This window comes from Phyllostomus discolor, chromosome 1, assembly GCF_004126475.2.
Source record: "Phyllostomus discolor isolate MPI-MPIP mPhyDis1 chromosome 1, mPhyDis1.pri.v3, whole genome shotgun sequence".
Taxonomy (NCBI): Eukaryota; Metazoa; Chordata; class Mammalia; order Chiroptera; family Phyllostomidae; genus Phyllostomus; species Phyllostomus discolor.
The window spans coordinates 127524327-127545544 of NC_040903.2; the positions used below are offsets into that span (position 1 = coordinate 127524327).

The 21218-nt window shown below is 33.8% G+C and overlaps 1 pseudogene; it reads right to left on the reverse strand.

Moving 5' to 3' along the window:
• Window positions 1-20511: 20511 nt before the first annotated feature.
• Window positions 20512-21218, reverse strand: LOC114492055 (annotated as a pseudogene).

The window sequence follows — 21218 nt, forward strand, 5'->3', positions numbered from 1 at the left end:
ACTATGCACAAATAAATAGAAATAAATACATATTAATCAACAGTTGAATCTAAAAAAACAAAATAAGTGGGAAAGATCAACAGAGAAAGAATCATGGATATGGAGAACATTATGATTGTTGCAAAATGGGGTAGGGGTGTCAGGGAATTGGTGAAGTGGTGAGAAGATTAAGTACAAATAGATAGTTACAGAATAGCCATGGGGATGAAAAGTACAGTATTGGAAATGGAGTAGCCTAAGAACTTACATGTGTGACCCATGGACTGAACAATGGGGTGGGGATGGCCTGAGGGAGTGGGGGTTGCTGGGTGTAGGAGGGAAAGGGGGAAAATTGGGACAACTATAATAGCATAATGATAATTTTTTAAAGACTACTTTAAGCAGCAAGTCCATCATTTAAAATTGAGAGGGAAATGAAGAACTTCCTAGACATGAAAAATCTGAGGAGTTTGTTACCAACAAACCAGTATTACAAGAAATATTAAAGGGTATTATTTTAAACAATAAGAAGAAAATCCTTAGAGGAACACACTTAAAAGAATAAAATGGCAATCAATACATACCTATTAATAATCACTTTAAATGTGAATGGCTCAAATGCTGCAAGCAAAGGACAATGGGTAGTTGAAGGGATTAAAAATAGGCACACATACATGCTATCCACAAGACCCCCACCTCAGAACAAAAGATACGCACAGACTACAAGTAAGGGGATGAAAAAAGATATTTCATGCTAATGCAAATGAGTAAAAGTTGAGGGAGAAATACATATATCTGACAAAATAAGATTTAAAACAAAGACTGTAGTATAAGACATAAGGCACTACATAATAAAGGAAGCTTTTCAATAAGAGGTATAACCCTTGTAAATATTTATGTACCCCTATGTACAACATAGGAGTACCTACATACACAAACCAAATCTCCTTGGACATAAAGGGAGAGAGCAATAGTAATACAGTCATAATAAGGAGTTTTAACATCCCACTGTTGTAAATGAATGCATTATCCAAAGAGAAAATCAACAAGGAAAGTGTGGCTTTAAATGACACTCTAGACAAATGTGTTTAATTGATAATTCAGAACATTTTACCTCAAAGCAAGAGAATATACATCTTTTCAAGTGCACATGGAATGTTTTCTAAAATAGACCACATATTAGGACACAAAAAAAATCTCAATAAATTTAAGAAGATAGAAATCATATTAAGTGTATCACCCAGCGGACGCAAATACAGATACCGGAGCCTTTAGGGTATCAAAGATATTACTTTATTGGCCAAGTTTAACCTGCGCAGGGGCGAACTCTCAATGTGTCAAGTGACACAGTGCCCACAGAGAAGTACAAAAGAGAGTGGCGCGCCAATATTCATATCCAGGTCCTTATATAGGGGTTTGGCGCGAGAAAGCAAGCATTCCATAAAAAACTGACGCCGTGGTCAGCTATTTGCTTACAGAGAACGCACGTGGGAATTTCAAACCAAGCATTCTTACAGTAGGCAGGAAGGCAGGATGTTTGTTTAGTAACCTAGTAATCTCCTGGCTCTAACTAGCTAGGTTCCTATTTCCTCATGGTCTAAGTTTATCCCTACTCCTTACATTAAGCATCAACATTTTTAAGAAAATATACACTTCAAGCCCTGGCTGGCATAGCTCAGTGGATTGAGCGCAGGCTGTGAACCAAAGTGTCGCAGGTTCGATTCCCAGCCAGGGTACATGCCTGGGTTGCAGGCCACGGCCCCCAGCAACCGCACATGGATGTTTCTCTCTCTCTCTCTCTCTCTCTCTCTCTCTCTCTCTCTCTCTCTCTCTCTCTCTCTCTCTCTCTCTCTCTCCCCCTCCCTCCCTTCCCTCTCTAAAAATAAATAAATAAAATCTTAAAAAACAAAAGAAAATATACACTTCATGCCCTTATTGGTATGGCTCAGTTGGTGGGTATCATTCAGCAAAGTCAAAGTGTGCCAGTCTGATTTCTGGTCTAAGCACCCATGCCTGCATTGCAGGTTCAGTCTCAGGTTGGGGCACACACAACAGGCTACCAATCAGTGTTTCTCTTTCACCTCAATGTTTCTCTCCTTCTCTTTCTCCCTCCCTTCCTCTCTCATTAAAAATAAATAAATACAATATGTTTAAAAGAAAGTTTACATTTAATAACAAGAATGCATTATGATTTACTTGATTATTTCTATTTTGAGGTGCATATTTTTTCCAATATTACAATATTGGAAAAATATTTTTTCCAAAAATATTACATGTAATAAAAGTCATGTGCTTACCTCTTAGTTTGGATGTGAAATTATTCATTAGAATAGATTATAAGTCAACCACAGATTCAGGTGATCTGTTCTTAGTACCTTAGTTCCAAGTGTACTTATATTGAAGTAGGTGTACTTTTACTGATCATCAGGACTACAAATATGACAGAAATTCTAACATTTTCTAAGAGAATAATCCAATTTGAGAAGAAAGCTAGTAGAATGATGAAGTGCTTTCAAATGTGATTGGTTCTTGGAAAAGCTGAAACCCAAAATTAAATTAGTCTCCATTGATATATATTTGTGGCAATTGGAAGCAGAAAGTATTATGTACCATTACAACATAAGAAAAGACTTTGTCATACTATGATAAAGGACATTTTGAAAGTGATTGTTCAAACTGAGTTGCTGAATGTGAAAGTAGATTTTAAGGAAATTGGCAGTTATATTTTTCAATACCTTTCTTGTGTACACTGGAAGCAAAATACCTGGTATACTGTAAAAATGATTTCCCTGCTTTACAACATTGAATGATATAGGGAAACTGTCAAGTAATCAGTACCAGCATTAATAATATTTTACAGTTGGAAAAATATTGTAGCAGCATTTGGATTTTTTCCAGGTAAATTTTGGGGCTTTGGTATCATGAATGCGCCCTCTGCCAGGACAGGGTGACTGGTGACACAGTCCTACAGTGGAAATGCTGGATGCCTTGAGTAGGTCATCCTGAACTATCCAAGTTGTATTTTAGCCTTTACATCTGTGTCAGATCTCAGAGTGTTTGTGTTGTTTGTGAATGTATCAAACTGAAATCGAGGATTTATTACCATCTGAATAAGGTATAGAATTTAGCTTCCATTTCTTAAAATCTGTTGATCTGTGATTTCTGACATAATCCTAGCAAGTTTATGGTTGTGAAATATATTTTAGACTCTCTTCCCTTGTGATGGTTGGCTTTTTAACTGTATGAAGTAAACTCAAGATACAGGTCACATCTAGGTAAGGCAGAAGACTGTTGGGGAGAACAAAGTCAAAAGGTCTTTTCAAGAAGAAAGCTGAGTGTAATATATATATTTGTCACAACAGTATAAATCAATTATGAAAGAATGCTCTTTGAACTAGTTTTTCTAGCTGACCATTAAAATCGTTAAAAATCTGCTTAGTTTTTTTATTTCTACTTTCTGAAAATTTGTCATTTTACAAATTAATTTCTCATGATTAAAATAATAAAACAAAAACAAATATTTTGAACAGAAATGGGCCACATTTTTTAAAGTGATAGATTGTTAAATGTTGTGTCCTTGGTGAAATACCATTGCTGTAAAAAGAAAAAAGATTTGAAGAATACATTTAAAAAATGATACTTTCATTTCTGCTAATTGTTAAAAAATTGGCCTAATTTTAGATGAATACTTTTATTAATTTTTAAGCATAATGAAATGCCATAGTTTTTAAACTCAACAGAATAGCATATTTAATTAGAGTTAGCTGAAGTCATTATGTATGAGCTGAACAATTTGAGGGGATGGGATCCCATTTATTCCAAGACACAAATTATGACCCCATAAAATGCATAGTGTAACATTTCCATCACTGTATGTGGTAATCCTAAAGTTATTATTAGCTATAGGCAACACAAAAGATTCTTAAAAGATGAGTAAAAGTATTCTTAATTGCCATTTACAGTAAAGGATCTTTCTACTCCAAAAAGTACAAAGTTTCTACTGATATATTTTTCTGCTCCTTGTTTAGTCAATTCACATTTATTGCTCACCACAGATGATATGTTAACCTTTAGTTATAGAAAGATAGGATATACACTATAGCTTCACTGTGAAGCTTAAGAGTCTAAGAGAATAAATTTGATAAAGTGGTTAGTGAAATGACAGTTTTATGAACATAAAGCAGGTGTCCTTTTCCTTGAACAAGGACTCAGGGATTTTTCAGCAAGACCGAGTTTCTGAGGTAATCTCAAGAATGATTCCAGAAAAGAAAGAAAGAAAGGACATTTCCAGGAAAAGAAGCAGCATGAACATAAGAAAAGTTATGAACATTTCCAGTAGTGTCATGACACTACAATTTAATGGTAGTTGAAAACAGATTCTGTAGTGGAAGCTGCAAGAGATGATGCTCGTTTTTAATCAGGAGACTAGTGGTAGAGGACATTGAAGGACAAGGCACAGAGTTTGTGCTTCATCTTGCATGATAAGTAAACACTGAAAAGATTTAGTAGACGAGTGAGATTCTATTGCTGGCCAGAGAAAGAAATTTGAGAAGAGCAATCACGGTAAGACAGATAGCAGTTGGGAAACTATTTAATAACCCAGGTGGAAGATGATGAAGGCCAAGGCTGCTAATATGAGGGAAGTGAGTAGGAGATGAACTTGAAAAGTATTTAGGAACTAAGATTGACAAGACTTTCAGTTGATTGATAGTGGACATTTTATAGGGCAAACACAGTTCAAGTAAAAGTAAATGAAAGGATTTAAAGGAATTGAAAACAATCTAGTCAGACAATAACATTTCAAGTGTTTCTGAATAAGTGGATCTCAAAACTGGCTGCACATAGAGTTACCTGGGGAGATTAAAAGAAAAATTGAGGCTTCATTTTCTCCCAAGACCAATTATATAAGAATCCCTAGTGATGGGATCAGGCATCTGTATTTTTAAAAAGCTTCTCTAATGATTCTAATGTGTATGCAGCATTGAGCACCATTGTAGTCTAAATCATTTTCCAGATGTGTTTTTAACTTATAAAATTAAAAAAAGAATAAATGGGAAATGAAAATAGAACTAAGAACTAGCTTTTATCCTGTGGTTATTATATGCAGAACATGAAGCTCAGTGCATACTTTACATCACACTAATCTTATTAGGTAAACATTATTATCCAAATTGTATAGTTAAAGAAACCAAAATATTGGAGATTGCAGTGAATTTCTCAAGGTCATCTAGGTAATAGACAGCAAAGACTGGACTTGACCCAGAATCTGTCTGACTCCACATTCCATATACTGAAAGTTGCCTTTCATTTTTTTCTAAACTCAGGTAATTGCTTTACTCTACAACTTATTCTTGTAACTATTTTTAAAAAGTATACCTTTTTGACATGTTATTCTTTTCTTCCTGTAGGATTTTGGGAATTCCATGTAAATATTTAATAACTTGTTTTGGCATTTTTACTGTAGGTAAAGAGAAAGGCAGTCTTGGGAGAAGCTAATGTTAGATTGATTAGGGAGTTAGTAAAAGTGGATGCCAGCTCATGTATTTTTTTTCCTTCAGAAATTTTAGAAATACAGATCAGTTCAAAGAAAAACATTGAAAATACATTGATCAAATCATCTAGAACCAACTCTGTCACCAACTAGGCATGTTTTATGCCATATTTCCAAAAGAATAAAAGCTCTGTGAAATAGAGGGTTTTTTTCCCCCTGTTTTGCTCACTGATTTCTTTATAGTGGAGGAACAATAACTTATACAATACATCATGTACTGAACATTCTGTATTAAATGTCCCTGGAGCAGAGTGCTTCATATCATCAATAGTTCATTTTTTAATTTCCCCAATTTAATGGAAATTCATTTGCAGTATGTTGTTAAATAAATCTTCTTTACTGTCTGTTGACTTCTCTGCTTCAGAAATATGGATTATATGTACTGCTGAATTTCCTTTGTCTTCAATATATATTTCTTTATGTATAATTTCTAAATCAACTTATCATTTTTCACTGATATTCACTGTGGTTTTTAAAGCTCTTTTTAATAATTTAATTTTCTGTACTCTTATAGTAATTCTTACTGATTCTAATTAATTTATCAAGTCTTTAGTGTCCCTTAAGTTTGGAATTTTAATTTTTTTATCTTATCATGTTATGTTTAAGACATTATGCATTTATTTCATTGATATACAACATTTTGGAAGGGTTCTTTAAATTTTCTTGTTACAATGTTTTTGTGTATATATGAATCTTTTTTTTCTGTCTTCTTTTTCATACTGTATAATATTTTCAATATTTTCAACTTCATATCCTTTCATCTAATTTGTCCATAGGAATTTCTGTCCATATATAATTTTTCATAATCTTTGTACTCTCTTTCCAATTATATCTCAGACCAGTTTGATTTTCCCCTCAAATAAATTATGAGAGCTAGGAATTTTGTGTTCTCTGACATCCCTTTAGCTAAGGGATATGGTAAGATGGGAGAGATTTGTTTAGTGAAAATGTGTTCTGGCTTTTTTACCTTATCTGGACTCCAATGGTGGATGACACAAACTCCTGTGTTATGTACCAGATCTTTATGCTTGAGTCATGTTGCAAATATATTATTTTCTTCTTAGAGAATCACACTCTTTATCTGCTTTTCCTGACTTCACTGTTTTCTTCCAATTAGCCAGTTTCAATAGTCAGACACGTATAGACTTCTATCTAATTGGTTTAACTAAAAACTTGCCATGTTTCTGAAACTTCACAGATTTAGTTATCTTTCCAGTGCAGATGCTGAGGAGTCAATGCACATAGGGATGAAATATTTCTGGTTCTCTCTGCCAATCCAAAATTACTTTCTCATTTTTTGGCCTCAGATTTGAGGTTAAATACATTATACTTTAGACACTTCCTCCCTTTTTGTAGCTACTGGTATAGACATTTTCCATTTCTTTTTAGTTTTTTTGTTTGTTTGTTTGTTTAACTAACTGTGTTCCATGTGGGGGAAAGGTAATTCTCAGACTTTTACTTTTTAATTTAGTTTTTCTTCAGAGACATGGATATATATCACTAATTTTAAGAGAAATGCTGATTAGGCTAAGAGTTTGAGTTGTTGGAAGCTACAGGAAGTTACAACAATACTGAATGAGAAGGAGATGATTGGAATAATAAATGTGGATGGATAAGGTTAACTTTATACTAGTTGTGAATCTAAGTAAATTTCTAGGAAGGAGTGAGATATTTGAGAGATTTTATGCTTAATAACTACATTAAAACTAAGATAACAAATTTGGTGAGAAGAAAAATCAGATTTTAGTGGGTGGCTGTGTTATAGTAGGCAGTTAGACATTAACCAAAAGAGTAATGAATCAATGAGAAGCAGATATTTGATTAAGCCTAATTAAGCTTTATAGTCACCCCAGAGAGTCTGCCTACTAACAAGGGGAGGGAAAAGGTGGTACAGGAGTAAGTCCTTTCACTGGGTGCATGCCATTAGAAGTCAAGACGGCTACCATAAAAGGGAGGAGACTACACTGAGAAAATCTGGGGAAAATATCAGATAGAATAAGGTCATAAGTCTTGGAAAAGCCAGAAAATAAACTGTATAGTTTGAAAGAAAGCCTGTTACCTCCTAAGCACAAGGAAATATAGGGAAGCTTAACAAAGGCTCCGGTCTCCTTAGCAGCAGTTGGGCTGGTGCACAGCAACCATCTCTAGTCACAGTCTGGCCAGAAACAGAGAGTAATTATAAGCTAGACTACTGGAACTTTGGATACCACATAATGGCACAGCATCTCTGGGGCCTGGTTCTCCCTGTGGATTTGGTGGGACAAGCATAAGCCTGTGGACCCAGAAACTAGAATTCTTCTGCAGCAGCGAGATGGAGTTAAACTACCATTTTGTGGATGAGACAATGGTGTACCTGAGGGCAGTGAATGCTATCTACCAGTTGAGGTCAGGAAGTGCATCATCAAGTGCAGCAGCCTTTTCAGAAGTGCTCTAAAAATCTTGCCACTATTTCTTAAAAATCCATTTACATGTGTCTCTGAAGTTCTGTGATTTCTCAAGAACCTATTTTCAACCAATCATCCTCTGGTAACAGTTGAATGAGTTGAAAAAAGGGGAACATGTGAAAAAATAGTGCAAACCATTATTTCCAAAACTTTTCTCTCTCTTTTTTTAAATTAAATGTATTGGGGTGACGTTGGTTAATACAATTAAATACATTTCAGGTACATAATTCTACACAGCTTCTGTGTACTGTATTGTGTGTTCACCACCCCAAGCCAAGTCTCCTTCCATCACCATTATTTCCCCCTTTTACCTCCTTCACCTTCCCTTTCCTCTGGAAATCACCGTACTGTTGTCTATGTTCATGAGTCTTTTTATTCTTTGCTTAATACCTTTACACTTCTCACCCAGCCCCCAAACCCCTCCCCTTTGACAGCCGTCAGTCTGTTCTGCATATCCATGAGTCTGTCTCCAATTTGTTAATTCAGTTTGTTCATTAGGTTCCACATATAAGTGAAATCATATGGTAATTATCTCTGTCTTACTGGCTCATTTCACTTAGCTGAATACTCTCCAGGTCCGCTCAAGTTATTGCAAAAGTTGAGATTTCCTTTTTTTTTTTTTTTTTACAGCCAAGTAGTATTCCATTGTGTAAATTTACCACAGCTTTTTGATCCACTCATCTACTGATGGGCACTTGGGATGATTCCAAAACTTCTTGATGTAGCCTTTATTTTTCCTTTCTGCACCTATCTACACAGGCTATATAAACATTCTTCTTTTTGTTTGTTTATTGGTTTGATTGCCTTTCTTTCCCTTTCTTTCTCCCTTGCTCTATTCACTATTAGCAGGTTCAATGCTCTCTGGGGATTCAGAGGTAATTTAAACTGACATTGAGGTATTGTACCATAAACTCCATTACTTAAGTGAATAGAGGGGAAGCAATAGTGCAGTGAAGAAAAAAGTAGTTTGCTCAATGAAACAGTTACTCTCCAAAGTATGATTTCCTTAGATTTATATAAAGCTAATTCTTTTTACCTGGGCTTAGCTTCAATAATGGTAAGGGAAAAGTAAAAATAAATGTAATTGTGCTTAGAATTATTACGTGAGTCAAGTATAAAATATTTTCACCTAAAATATGTATACAGAAAATGTTGAAAGTCAGATAAATTCAGTTTTACAAACTAGAAAAGACCATATTCAAAACTTTAAAAGTGATTTATTAATATATGATATATAACATAAGGTAAACTGATTTTAGGAAGCTTTGAATATTTTTGTATTTTTATCATAGATAAAGCTAATATAATCACATACTTTTAGTGTTAATATGCATGGAAAAGTAAGAATTTTATTTATTTCAACTATATGTTAGAATTCAGAAGATCAAATATGATCCAGTGAATTTATTTATTTTATTTCATTGTTGTCAATTCTGCCTTTATTCTATTCTTAGGATGATCGAAAATTGAGAAGAGTGAGGCATCAGTGCTTGGTCTAGTAACCAATGAATTTTTTAATACCCTGCAATGGATCTCTGCACCTCAATTTGTTTGGGCTGATTTCCACAAGGGTAGATTTGTTTTTTACATTTCATTCTAGCATCTAGATAAGCTGCAGGCACTTAAAGTGATTTCAAGGCTATTCACCCATTGAAGCCCCCTGTTGTGACAAATATGAAAATAGGGAGCTGTTTCTTAAGCTTGAGGCATGTATATAAACTACTTGTCCTAAATTTTTTAGTATAACTTGAACCATTCATTTAAAAATATTTTGTCAGTGTAAATTAATTCCCTGAATCAGAGATGAGTAGAGTTTCCTTTAAAAATGCTGCATTTCACAAGCTGTATGTGCACACACTATGAAATAACAACTAATTTGTGTCTGTATGGACACTGTATATAAGCATACTTATGAAATATGCTTAGGTATTCCATATAACTGATTATTTGTGGGTGACAAGTTTTTGCATGGTATCAGGCACTATCAATATTTCCCTTCTTTGTCCAGATACTATGTGTTGATACATCAAAAAGCATGAAAAGACAAAGAAATAATCAAAATAGCTTTGATAATAATTAGAGTTAAAAAGCTTTATAAGGTAAACATGGAGTGAATAACATTTTTAATGTGTCTGAGTATTCTTTTAGCATATTTCTGACATACCAACATAATAATATGTTTTACAATGAACAAATATTTTGCAAGTAAAAGTGATTAATTAGCTTTGTGTGTGTTGGTTGTATGAAAGAAATGGTAGAAAATTATTTCAGAAAAGAAACTATGAAGATCATACAGCACATGAAATCATTGCTCTAAATTTTATCTTTTAATTTAACAAATAGTGATTCACTGAATATTTTAAAAACAGAAGGAACACTTATATGGTCAGACTTATAATTTTGGCTGCTCTTAAGATGATAGAAACTAAGATAAGGCAGCAACATTTCGGGAGAAATAATGAGGAACATATTCAAGAGCAGCTTAAATCAAGGGAAGGTTAAACAAATACAATCAAGTGCATTTAACTAACAGTTCATTGAATATGAGAGGTATCTAGAAGAACTTCCAGGTTTTGGTCTAGGTAATAGAGAATGCTATTACTATTAACCTAGATGAAAGATAAGAAGGTGCCTATGCAATCACATAGAGATATTTAGTGGTTGATTATATGGAACAAACACATAATGGCAGATTTTTGAGGTGGAAAATATCTTTGAGAACCATTCAGCTATAGGTAGTGGTAATTAAATATTGTATGTTTTTGAAAGACCATACAGGACAAGAAAAACTAAAACTAAATATCGTCTCCATTGATAAATGAATCACAAATAGAAACACAATTTCATTTATAAGTCACAGGATAATTTCTCCCTCCCCTTCTATATATGCATTTCCATTTTATTGTTACATGTAGGACTATGTCAATTTCAGGATACCAGTTTAATTCACTCTTCGTTAAGGAACACATTGCTTGAGTTCCATTTGCAAAGACAGTAAGTAGTTTTCTTTCATTCTGTAAATAGTAGTTCACTGGATACCTTTTATAATTTTGATAAGATAAAGTACTTGTCTAGATGCACTGATGAATATTTTCTCCAATGTTCTTCTCTTAATCAAAAAGTGAGTTGTAGTGCTATATAAAGTCTTTCTCAGTGTGGTTTAGCAAAAAATGATACACAATATTATATGGGCTAAATTATATTGCTGTGACAAATAACATTCAAACCTTAGTGACTTAAAGAAAAATGTTTGTTTCTTGCTCATGTTCCATGCTGATGATCTGCCCCACATCACCTTTGGAGCAGAACCTTGTGATGGCTCTCACACATCATTCACATTCACTTTTATTGTCCCGAGCACATCACATAGCTAAGCTGATGTCAGTAGGCCAGGGACACGTCCATTCATAGGGAAAGGGGCAACAAATATCTCAAACAATACAATCTGTCATGTATATTCTATGCTTACCTCTGTTATTACGAGATTAAAAGTATCTCAACCACATCTCCTTATCTACCTATCTTGTCCCTCTCTAACTTACTTTCTCTCTTCTTGGCAGCACTTAATGACTATGTTGCAGGGGTTGGGAGGGAGCAATATGTTATATATCTCCTAACTACATCTTTTTTTTATGACTTTATATACTGGTGATTTTTTTCCTTCAACATACAAATAAAGTTTAGAGACTGTGCCTCCTGGTAGACATAGCAAACAGAATCACATCACAAGTTGTCTTTGGTCTGAGATTTAGCCATGAGTCACTTTAGTTAAGTCTGCTTCTGAGAAGAGGTACAATTTTTAGAAGCTGTGGTCTGCCTAACTTTTTCTGAACTTTATATATAATGTTATATGTATATATAATGTATATATACAATATATAATGTATATATTGTATATATACATTATATATATACAATGTATATATATAATGTATATATACAATATATATACCTTTATATATAATGGTATACAATTCTATAATACATCATCTGTATATTGTATCATTACTCATCACCCAAAGTCTAGTCTCTTTTTGTTGCCATAAATGTGACCCGCTTTACCCTCTTCCTCACACCTTACTTCTCCTCTGCTGACTTTCACACTGTTGGGTCTATGAACTTGTTTTGTTTGTTGCTTTTCTGTTTTATATCCCACACATGAGTGAAATCAGGTGGTTCTTGTCTTTTCTGTGTGACTTATTTTACTTAGCATGATACTATCAAGATCAACATAGTTAAAGTGGCCATATTACCTAAAGCAATATACAGATTTAATACAATCCCCATCAAAATCCTATTGACATTTTTTAAATAAATAGAACAAAAATTTATCAAATTTATATGGACCCACAAAAGATCCCCAAAAGCCAGAGAAATTCTGAGGAAAAAAAAACAAAAACAAAACTGGAGGTATTATACTTCCTGACTTCAAGTTATGCTTACTAACCTTTTAAAAGATCATTGTCACAATGCTGGTTCAATTCTTCTACTATTATTTTTTATAAGACTGTTTTTACTATACATGTGGTATCAAAAAGCCCTTGCAAGTGATGATTTATTATTACACTTTGATTATTGATCTATTTTGCATGTGACTATAAATAACCTTTCTACTTCATAGTGTCCCTTAAATATTAATATGACATTTCTTACTAGATAACATTAAGAATACCATTGGTCATTGATTCTATTCTGTCATGCTATGAAAATTTTGAGTACATAAACTATGCTTGTTTCTTTTTTCCATTTTATTGGATATATTGGGGTGATATTTAAAAAAATCACTAACCCTGTTTTTTACTATTTTAATAAGATATCTAATTAAATACCTATCTATTTATACACTACTCCAAGAATTATATCGTTGCATCATTAGTTGAGTCTTGTGACCTCTTTGGTCACTTTTGTCAGGAGACTTTCAACTCTGTTGTCCCTGATCCAGCCCACTCTCCTTTACAATTTAGCTTGCCTTTCTGCCTTTGTATTATCAAATTCCCAGCTGGCTTTCCTTCCTTTTTCCTAAACCCATCTCTGAACAAAATTACTTCCTGCTTGACTAAAATGGAAGACCTATTTACTATTTCAGCACTAAAGTAGTTCTGTATTTACATATAACCTCATTCTTTCAGCCTCATGAGTCAAAGTATTCTTATTTCTCTCTAAAGTCTTTATTCTGTACCTTGATCAGCTATTTTCAGATTTCTAGAAAACTGGTAGTAAAGCAAATTTATTTAAATTTTAAATATTCTCCCACAAGTTAACATTTTGAGGAGTACAATAAAGAATAATTTTCAAGTATTATAAGCTATGTTTTGGGGCTCTTGGTCACAAATTTAACTAAATTAACCATAATTTCTCTGAAAGTCCCAGTGATTTCTTGTTGGTTGGGACAAAATTGTGCTCTTGTTTAATAACATAATAAAACATTATTAATATTGTAGATTTTCTGTTTCTTAAGTTTTATATTACACACTTACCTCACTATAAGTCATTTTTGTCATTAAAACTATTGAGATTTTATATAATCAGGCACTCAAATATCAACTGAATAGGAAATAACATTTTATGTTGTTATTGTTATTAATCACAAATTTAAAGAAGTTGAGATAGTTGAATAAATATTGTGAAAAAGGAGAGACATGCAAAGAAGAAATATAAGTATGAGAGATGAGAGAGAGACAGAGAGAGCACGAAGAAGGTGAATTCACAATTTTGTTCATTTAGTGCAAAGAGATTTTGGGGGTGACTATCAATAAGAAAATAAAACATCTGTGGTCTCAAATTATTGCTGGCATTTTCTAAATCTTGCAAAAGTAAATAATGTTTATTAATTCTGATATGCTCAAAAATGATGTGGAAAGAAAACAACCTGGGAGTCAGCAGGGTTCTTAATTTCTTTCTATTATCCCCTCAAATTCTAAGCTAGACAAATAATGAAACTTAGATTGTTTGAATGTTGTAATATGTTGCATGATTTCAAACTCACCTGATAAATTCTGAGCTCCATGAGAATAATGCCTTTATTCTGATCAGCATTCTTCAGACAGTGCCTATCAAACTCTGCACATAAAGGGCTTTGCACAGTTATGAAAGATTCAATGAGTATCTACAGTTCATGTTCTATCTCTTATCTGAAGTTTCCAAACTGTAATTTTTATACTATCTGCCTTTTCTTGAGCTCCATCCTCCCATTTCCATCTGCTTAAGTGTATGTATTTGCATATGTGAGATTCAATGTCTTTCCCTTTGCTATGAGTGTGTAATTATTAGGATTTTTGGTTGCAAGAGGCAGAGAAGCAAATAAAATAGTTCAGGGAATTGTTTTTCTACACTAATACAATTAAAACTTCAGGGGCCACAGATAGCTTGAAGCATAGCCATATTCAGTCATTCAATAATGCTACTGGGACCTAATCTTTCCATCCCTGGTATGCCCATGTCTGTGTCGGCTGTCCTATGCAGCTATCTCAGTATCAAGGATGCCAGGCGTTCCAGCTTAGTATTCTCTTGGTTTTTGCCCCAAAGGAGAAATGAACTTTTCTTTCTTCTTGATTTTACCACCATCCAAAAGTTATGTCTTGTTGGCTGACTCACCTATACATCTGAACTAATCACTGTGACCAGAAAGGTGTAAAGTTCTGATCAGTTAGACCTTGTTCACATATACATTCTTGGTGTTGGAGGATTGGTGTGTTTTCTTTCAAACCAGTAGACTGAGAGTGCTAAAGGGCTGGTTCCCCTAAATAAAATAAGATGTTGTCACCAAAAAGACAGAAATAGGCAGAATGAGTCAACAAAAACAAATGATTTCCGGTATGGTAGAGTAGGTTCGTTTTCTGTTGTGTATGTAGACAATATTCTCTACTCCTGCTACCACATGATACTATAATTTCTTTGCTATATAAGAGCAAAAGAACTCAAGTCAAACTTGCTCATTATTGTTTTCTGAGCTTACATCAAAGTGGTTGAAGTACAGAATCTGTGAAATAAAATTAAGTGCTTGCTGAATGAGTAATTAGGGCAAATAACCTTTTTTTCCAGTTGCTATTTCCTCTTAAAATTTAATAATAGGAGTATGCTAATTTGGGTAATTGTATTAATGATCTAAATTAGGATAATTAGTGTTCAATATAATACTATTGACATAAAAATTTTGTTATATATTTTACATAAGTTGATACCCACATGTTTTTAGGATGTGCTTGATCCATAGTGAACACTCAATAAATGTTAGGGGTTACCAATATCTATTATCAACCAAATTATGTTGTCTTACAAGACTTCTGGAACAGTACAAATACATATTGATCTAACATTGTATAAGTTCATGTTAATAGTGTGTTAATTGGTCAGTACTAAGATAAATGCTTTGAATCATCTGGAGTTATTTTCTGCTTCTTTCATTTCTCCAGAGGAAATAGCATGATGTTTTGCTCTAAATCCATGCAAGATAAATGATCTGGAGCCATTAGAATATAGTATTATGCACAAACAACTAGACAGGAATTCTATTACAGATGATTAGTCAACTGTAGATAGAACACCCAACAGATGGACAGCTCCAATGTGCCACGTGAATTATGTGTGTTACAGCTGCAGCTTTGCTAAAAACTAAAATGCTTTTGATGAACAGCTGCAGTTTTCTTAGGATTCTAGACAAGGGATACCAGTTAAGTTTTTTATTGCCATAGCACATGGCATAGAAAAAACTGATTACCTTGAAGAAAGGCTGCATAAAAAGCTTTCATAGTCTGCTGTGTTGATTTTATATTTCAGGGACTTTCCATATTTACATTTTGGGCACCTGCACCATGTTTTCTGGTGTGTGGTTTATGTGACTATAACTCAAATGAACAATGGTAAGATTTTTCAGGCTATTAGCTAATGGCAGGAGAATGTGTTTTGTGTGGGTCTATCAAAAGACAAAAATAAATTGCTGAGATATTAACATTTTGAATGGCCAGTTGCTTATGTTCAGTAACTGAATAAAACCGGTTTGCACATTTACTCTTGATTACAAATGTTTCTTACTTTAAAGGCAATTTCAAGGACCATTGTTGCACCTGTACCATCTCATTAACAAAGCCTCCAAGTTCTGTTAACATCTGAGTCATGAAGTGCAAACTGAAGAATAAATTCATATTAGAATTAGTTTAAAATTTCATAATAGTAGGTTGAAACATATACTTTATGCTAATATTAAAATTTGTATCTTAGAGAAGATTATAATGCTCTCATTGAGTACAAATGTACTACACATGAAATTCATTGGCTTTATTTTTAAATGTGCTGTAGTATTCTAGGCATTTTTAAAAAGGATTTGTTTTGTGTGTTTGGAATTTTTTTTTTTCATTGATTTATCTGTATGTATAAAACTTTTGTTAAGTATATTGCAGTGTTTAACATTCACATTCATAATGTTTGATGAAGAACATTCTTATTTTGTATAATTTTGAAGTCTTTCATAAAATAAAGAATGAATATCTACATATTTAGTTTTATAAATATAAAAGCCATTTATTTGATGGGGGAGTAAAAGTATTTCCTTCAGAATATAGTCTAGTAAAATCTCATAAATTTTTAAAATAATACATCTAATAAATATAAAAATGTTTAAAAATTTTTAAGTAACAAAAATGTAAAACATAGTAATGTAAATATATTTATTTTAATGAGTAATATTTTAATATCTTGCCTCCCTTTATTCTAAATTAGTAATGTTTTGTGAAACTAAATACACACACACATTTTCCTAAGTATACATGCTGAATATATACATATATATTCAGTTGAATATGCATACAAGGTCTGTCCACAGGTATCCAGCCACATAATATGAAAAATAGAGACATTTGTTGAAGAAGATACAAAATACAAGAAACATTGTACATAAGACAATGATGCTTCAGTCCCCTTAAAGAAGGCACCTTGGGACCTCACACAGTTCTCCCAATTGCCATCAGTTGTTCTGTCATATTTCCTTGAATCTCATCAAAATTCTGAAATCTCTTCCTTTTCAAAGGTGATTTTAGTTTTGGGAAAAGCCAGAAGTTGCAGGTCACCAAATCTGGGCTACAGAGGGGCTGAGTCACCTGAGTGATTTAATGTTTCACCAGAAAACACTGTACAAGACGTGATGCATGAGGAGATGCATTGTTGTGATGAAGCTGCCAACCACCAGTTGCCCATAGCTGCAGCCTTCTGAATTATCTGAACAGTTCCCAGGGCAGAGTGTTCAAGCTTAATGCAAACTATGATTCGGATGCATTGCTCTTCTCACTCAGTTATTTTTTAATGGGACAGGCACACAGTACACATGCTCACTCAACAGCATCTACTGCCCCCACTGACTAGTACAGTGAAATAGTCATTGCTCATGCATGTGCATTCCAGTCAACTCTCCTTGGCTGCCAGGTTACATTGATGTGCAAACCATTCTCACTATATTAACAATGGCTGGGTTTTTTCTGAGTGGAACTCATATATACCAAACACTGGCACTTCCCAACAATTTTATGTGTTAGATGTGCACAAATGAAAAATAAATGTTATACTACTCTAAGAAATCTATTATTTAAATAAGAAAATACAATAGTATATATTATAGAATAAGAATATTATACTAAATATATGATTTGAATAGAGGTGTACAAAAATAGGGATAATTAATTCTGCCTAGGAATGTCTATAGGAGTACTTGATCAGTGACCTGTAATTATAAGCAAGTTTATAATTCCTTCTCTGGAAGCCATTTCCACCTATCTTGCACAAAATATACTAATCCCCCTTCATTTGTACTACCTTGGGACCCTGAGTATAGCTTTATAATTTAACTCGTAATCTTGTGTTTATAAATTCTTTGTTTAAATGTATATTTCCTCAGACAGACTATGATTTTCTCTGAAACCCAAGAAGTAACTCTTAGTTTTGGTATCCAAGAAGTAACTCTTATTCATTGTTTTATTCTCAGGGGGCAATGCTATGCATGAAATTCATATTTTACTCCACCTTTCCAAAATGATTTGATTGACACAAAGTGCATGCATAACTACAAATTTTAGGATAAGGTCCTTGTTTATTGTTTTCCTGACAGTTGTGACATCACTCAACTGAAAAATGAATCACAGTTAACACAAAGAGTAGCCTTCCAAAATAATGAGCTGGTGTTTTGACTATACTTTACATTTAATAAATTCATGTATGTTAGTAGAAAATTAGTCAAAATAATTCCTATTGCAGAATGTTGTTATGCTTTCAAAATACATCTTTTAAGACATCTGTTAAGTTATATTTGCATTTTTGATATCCTATTAACACTTAATATTATACTTTTAAAATTAATATTTACAGTAATGTTTACAATACTGCCATTATGACACTTTTTTTTCTTACAATTTGGTATTGTTTTCTTCTTATTTTAGTTCAGCAAGTAATGTTAACGTTCTGCCTTTTTACAATGCAAGTATAGAATATTTTCATCAATAAGTTCTATTGGTTAATGATGGCATGGACTGAATGTGTCCTCCAAAACTAACAAGCCAAACCCCCAATGTTTGGAGGTGGTGACTTTAGGAGTAATTAGGGTTGATGAATTCATGATAATAAACTGTGATGTTGGAATTTGCACCCTTGTGGGAAGAGATACTGTAGAGCTTGCTTGCCCTCTTTCTCATGTAAGAACACAATGTGAAAGCTGCCATCTTCAAGCCAGAAGGACAGCCCTTAACTGGACCTGACCATATTGACACTCTGGTCTCAGACTTGCAGCCACTGGTAGTACTGTGGGAAAATAAACATCTGTATTCTAAGTTGTCCAGTCTGTAATATTTTGTTATGGCAGCTAGAACTGACTAATAGAGTACTGAAGTGTATACATGCCAGGTGGCAATGTAACTTCTCATGTGAGAAGGCAGGATTTCTGAGAACTTAAATATATCAAATATGGAAGAAATTGTGTGTATGTATTTTATGTGTATGTGTGATTTTACTAATTCTGGATTTAAAGGTTAAAACTATTTTTTAGATGAGCATGAATATTCAGGGAGCATGCTTTCTGTGATGATCATTAGCTTCTGGAGATAATAAAATCCCATAAGTTACAACAAGTAATTCTAATCTATTCTTTCATTAATAACTTAATTCCAAGGACCATAAATAGTGAAATGTTGTCTTGGTAACAATAACAAATATAAGGCACTGTTTGAAAATGTCATGAGAGTTTTGTCCACCTAAAGCAATCACCAATTTGTGGACATGTAGGTCAAATAATACTTTGGCACAACAGATTTACCAACTAGTATTTACTCAAATACTATCTTTTCTCAAGGGGGAATATTATATCTTTATTAAATTTTAATGCATGCCTTCAGGTTCAATGTATGAACACTTTTTGTCTAAACATCCCTAAAAAATACATTATGTTTATTGGGGGGGTATTTTATTAACTGCCCAGAGCCCTTTTTGTTTTCTGATTGGAAGTAAAACCATTAAACATGGTTCACAAGAAAAATATAAGGAAAATACAATTAACTGCAATTACAAGAGTTTGAAACCTCTCTAGCTATTCACACAACATTTTACAAATTTGTGCAACTGCACAGTCTGCTTAAACTAAGTTTATTCTTAATCATAAGACTGATATCAAGACCTAGACACTTGACTAACATTCTTGCCAGTGACTCTAGTTTTGCAACAGAAGAATTAACTGTAACCTTATGAATATACTTCAAAAACAATTTTGCTAGTGATGTGTACTGTTTCCTCATTATTCAGAGGTATGTGCAGGCTCTTAGGAGAGTATATACCTATTCTACATGACTGTCATGTCAAATCACATAAAGTAATCATTGCCCCACTGTGAACATGGAGATTAGGAAGATAGTTCTATAGTCTTATGTAATTAGGTTTTTAGGCAAGGTGGCTGATTTTCCCCAAAGCTTCCTTATGCATGTTCAGATCATGTTTTAATCCTCATTATAGATGACTGTTAGTGAGGATGTCTAAGTGTCTGAGGCAGGACAATGATGTCATTTAGAAACAATTAATGCATTTCTTCCAACTAAACCCAGCTTTGAAATTTAATTTTCTTCCTGGACAGCTCTCTTTAATGAACATCAAAGCCTTTTGGGATACTGCAGATCTGCTTTAAGTCAATTGAGAGATGAGTAATTTGCTGTCTTCAGAGATCATGACTAAAAGTTGATCCTTTGGTCTTCACGCTTGAAGAACTTTTCACAGTTTTTATTTCTACATTTATGTATTTTTATTTTATATGTTAGGGGGAAATACCCAAGTCTTACCTATCCTTCATGAAAAACAAATTTAAATTCAGCCTATATTAACTACAGATAGAAGAAATACAGTACTTACATTTGTATTACAACACTGCACTTCACTTTTGGGGTTTACGATGCACAAACATCATGAATTCTAAGTTAATTTTATCAGTGTCATTGGTGATGTTAATTAATTGATGTTTATCTTTCTCCTTTTCTCCCTCCCTTCCCCTCTCTCTAAAAATTAAATAAAATCTTTAAAAAAATTAAAATATGAAACTTTTCTAAATATTGAAATCACCACATTTTAAAGGTAAACTGGAATGTTACAAATGTTACAAAATACAAAAAAATAGATATTCTTCCATTAAATGCTTTAATCATTTTTCCGAGTATTCTTATCTTTTGGTTCTTTCTCATCTAAGCACTCGGAAGGCTCCTCCCCCTCCTTCGGCAGTTTGCCTAGATGAGGATAGTTGAAAGTGAACTAAGGGACCCTGCCAATCAGGGTCTCCTGCTGGGCATTTCTTGTTTCTGACCTCCCGCTGGGCAGGAAGGAGGTCAGAAAGGTCATTATACTCATTCTTCAGGCAAAATGTGGTGAGGCCCCTGGATGCATCTCTTCTGGCAAAGACCCCGTATGGCCCCTCGACCCCATAGAACTAGCTGTCTTTGATCACATGGAGCACCTTGCTGTTGATGGGCATGAGTACGTGTGGGTCCTGGATGCCATGGAAGTTAGGCATCTCAGTAGGGATGAAGTCGTGCCGCTTAAGGCGGGGCATTGGGGGTGGCTCTTCCTAGTTGTGGCTATTGGCTGCCAGCTGGTCACTGCTCACCATCTTGTATTTAGGAAGATGCAGATGCAAAACAGCAGCAGCTTGAGGGCAACGTGAAATTTTCCTTCAGTAGCTCACTCGGCAGCTCGCTCTGGTAGGCACTCATCACCGCCGTGTCCTTGGCAAGCAT